Genomic DNA, 4,432 nt, shown 5'->3' on the forward strand with positions numbered 1-4,432 from the left:
ATGTAGAAAAAAATGCAAGTACAGATCATTTTATACTAAAATGAGAACATTATTCAAAAACCAAAACTAAAAAAAGGCCATAAAATATTTACTACTAAATTTTAAAATAAAATTTTAACTTAATTTAAATTTGTAATTACTTTTTATCTAAGTTACAATTTTTAGAATAATTCCGTGGTTAATTGTAGAAAAGCTTTTCTGTATGTGCAGCCGGTGTCGACTATTTGCGATGACGAATGCAAAAGTTTTATCTCTATAAACTTTTTTTGGATTTATAAGTATAAGCTGAAATAAAACTCTTAGCGTTTAGCACTGATCTATACGCATTCGACGCTTTTGAACACCTTTTGGAGTTATGGAAGCAGTTTCCTAAAAATTGACATTATTTATGGGTTTTATATGGCTTAATTTTATTTATTTACTTCAGTCTCTTCTGTATTGACTTCTTCTGCAGCATAATGTGCTTCATTATCATCTAATGCATCATTATCTTCATTCTTTGAGTAGCTCCTTTGGTAGAGCTCCTGTAGAGTATCAACTTTTTTATCTATATCAGGACTGTACAAAGTACTGCCCACGGGCATAATGTGGCTAAAGTTTGTGCGGTAAAGCGATATGTTTTTAATCTACTACAATTACGCAAATTTTCTATTGGTGTACTGATAAAACTACATTATTTTATTTTTATGATAAATATTATAAATATTAATTTTTATAACAAATAAATAAATTTAAATTGATAAATTAATAAAAGTAAATTTAACATTATAACCGTATTTTTATTTTTGTCAAAAACAAGTATATACCTGTGTATTTGTTTCTGCGGCCCCCAATCGCATCTGGTCTGGACAGCCCTGATCTACATCATTATTCATTAATTTTTCTTTTACTTCATCGTCTTCATCAATGGTATGTGGTCGTACTTTATCAGTTTTCTTTGTATCATCTCCGGTATCCCTTTATGTAACAATAAAATATGTCATTATCAGAAAAATGTTGCAAAAAAAAAAATGAAAATAAATGCATTACACTATATTTAAAAGGATCAATCAAGCAAATCCTTTATAAGAAATACATAAAGATATAATAAATTTTAAAAATAACAATATTACAAAAATAAATAAATATAATAAATGGATAGAACTACATGTCTCGCTTTTATATGGAATTAATCAATTTATTGAAACACAAACATTATTTATATTATTAATTTACTTGATGTCCACACTACCTAGATTTTAACAAGTTTTTAACAAGTTCGAATGCAACTACGTATATTTTCGAATTTACGAACAAATATCTTTGTGTCAGTGTAAACGTGAGTTTATGCAAAAATTGCCAAAATTTAACTAGTATAGATGGTGGGTCATTCTTTATTCAGTTATTCCGATTATCGTTGAAAATAACCTTCAGGAATTTAATTTGTTCAATTAGACACAAGTTTTGTTGGTCTCAATTAAATGAAAGATTAACCAAAAACAATCAATACACATAAACAATAGGAAAGGAACTTCGAAAAAGTAAAAAGCATTATAAAGTATCTTTCCTTTGATCTTTACCTTACCGAACTTACCAAATTGTTGTTAATTAGCATATAAAAAGCATTTAACGGTAGGATTAGCGGTAGGATTAATAAAATCGGCTTTGCATTTCAAGTGGGCTAGGTTCCATTCACGTTGAATGTGAAAAAATAGGTAAAAATAATTTTTCAATAAATGCAACGAAAAATTTTTTTCTCAAAGGGATGTGGTTATAATAACAACTTCTCTCATAATCGTTTTATTCAATGGGCTAAGGAAAGTCGATAATGGCTTTAGAATCATTCATAATGATTTTTCTCATACGAAAAGCAAGACAGTCAAAATGATCTAGTGATTTGTCTAGTTTGATCTAGTCTGGTTTTTCGGTTCAAAATGTATTAGATTTTATTTCGTTAGGAATATTATCTAGAGTCCTATTAATGTAAGGAAAATCATTTTTAGTATTAAGAAGTGAAAAAAACTCTTGTATTGAACTATGTGTTTTAATGTAGATTTAAAATAGTACACAAATGTGTGTGAAAGATATATAAAATATAATAACATAATATAAGAATGAACTTTAAGGTCATTTGCAAACTTTGGGTCTAAATTAATTTTGGTAAGGTCATATGAAGGCTGTGAAACAAAATTTCTCTGCACTTCAGAGTACCAGAAAACATGTTACTACAATGCGTAGTACAATTATGATGTCATATCAGAAGTTATACAATTTTTAATTAAAAACAACAAAATAAACTGAAACAATTTTAACTTGAACATATGAAAGTCAACGCAATTAGTTAAGTGCATAATCGAAAATGAACATATTATTTGCAGTTTTTTTTTCAATATAATAATCCAAGCTGTGCAACTTCTCTCAATTAAACATATACCTAAAGCTTTTTGCGTAGTTGTTTATTACCCTACAGTTGGCATTTGACTATATCTGCATATAGTAGGAGCATGACACATATGTACTCGTAAAATTAATAACAAAAATAACAAGAAAGTAAGAAAGTTAAAGCTACGATTAAAACAGTCTAAGTAATAGGACGAATACGAAGAGATACTCTTAAATCTCAACTACATATACAGAACTAGCTGCTTAATAAGCGATACATATAGATTAAGCAAAACCCCTGGTTGTATAATTTTTAGATCCATTCTAATATATATTGCACAAATATATATTATATATACTATTTCTATAAAAGTAACATAAACAGCGTAGGATATCTTGTAGTCTATCAGACCGATTAACTAATAATTTTTTTATCTGCAGTTTTAAACTCGTACTTCAATGTCATGCATGGACTGATACTAGTCGGTGTTTACCTTTTCGCCATCTGTTATTTGTTATACTCGAATTGTTAGCGTTTTACGTCATTTGCATAATAAATGCTTCCAAATAATTTCAATTCAATCGGAAAGAGTAAAATAGAGGACAAGTTGTGTGGGCAATCGTGGTACAAACAGAGAGCATCGAATTACTATCAAAAGAGAAGCAAATTTAGATTTTTTTGGATTGTTCACTTGTAATATTGTCTTCAGGCGGTATTTCTTGGATGAAATAATGAAGACTTTTCACTTCAATTTATGTATAAACCAATAAATTAAAACAAGAGCACGTTTTGAATTTTATAAATATTTTCTTTCAGATTTCAAGTGGGAGTAGGAAGAGTTAAGCATCGAATTAAGTGGAAAATTATTTATACATCAACATAAATATTTTTCATGTGTAAAACTGACAAAATACGGCAGTTTTGCCGAGGCACTTCAGAAACAAGCGATTGAGAAATAAATTCTTCCGCTATACGCAAAATTGTTTATATTTTAAGGGCAAAAAAAATACAAAAAAAGGAAATAATTCATTAAATCAACTTTTATGAAAAAGTTTGAAACTTTTAGTGAAATAAAAACGTATTATTTTCTCATATAAAATCGAAATCGAAATAGATGTGCAAGGTGGTCATATCGGTTTGTTATAGTATACAAAATGCTTTTTTTTTTCAAATATAATCATTTCTCTTAATATTAGTCTGGATACAAACCAATTCATTCTGTACATAAACCCATTCATTCTATATACAAATATTAAGGCGTCTTTAAATATGTAAAATACATTTAGTTCGAAATTCAAACATAACTATGCATTTTAGTAAAATCGGTTTCTTTAGAATCAGACAGAAATTAAATAAAATACTGTTTGCAAAAAAAGGTACGGTGACTTTTTTTAGTAATCGATGTACATATATGGTAACATGTATAGTGGCCAATTATACTGCATTGCCTGGTTTTAATGAATTATTGGTTTTTATGTCTACTGTGGGTTGGATCCAGTTACGTAACATATCTGTTGCTTTCTTTTCGGTATAAAAAACGTTTCTAGTTGCATTTTATGTCCTAAATGTCCTAAACTTTTCCATTATTGTGAAATATTTTTTCACAGATTGATAGAGAAGAATTTTCTTTGCATCATCAGCTTTAAGCGGAAATAAATACTGTAAACGTTGATTCAAAAATAAATAAAGTAGGTATTTATATTTTAATAAGGTTATAATACATACTCATATATTTAAGGTTCAGGCTCATTAACATCACAGTTAGAATAAGAGTAGTAGTTTTCAATCTTATATTTCAAGTTTTCTCATAGAACTAAAATTTTTTTAATTTGTTTAGGTTTTTTACATTTGATGTTTTACTTAATACGCGAAGTATTACATATATTGTAGCACAGGGCTGTTCAAAGTACGGCCTGCGGGCCATATGCGGCCTGCAGCTAATGTTTGTGTTACGCAAATTTTCTATTATTTACATTATTTTATTTTTTTGGTATATCAAATAAATAAATTTAAATGAATAACACTTAATTCAACATTATTATCGTGCTTTTATTTTTCTCCAAAACAACT

The sequence above is a fragment of the Teleopsis dalmanni genome, chromosome 2, assembly GCF_002237135.1.
Source record: "Teleopsis dalmanni isolate 2A chromosome 2, ASM223713v2, whole genome shotgun sequence".
Lineage (NCBI taxonomy): Eukaryota > Metazoa > Arthropoda > Insecta > Diptera > Diopsidae > Teleopsis > Teleopsis dalmanni.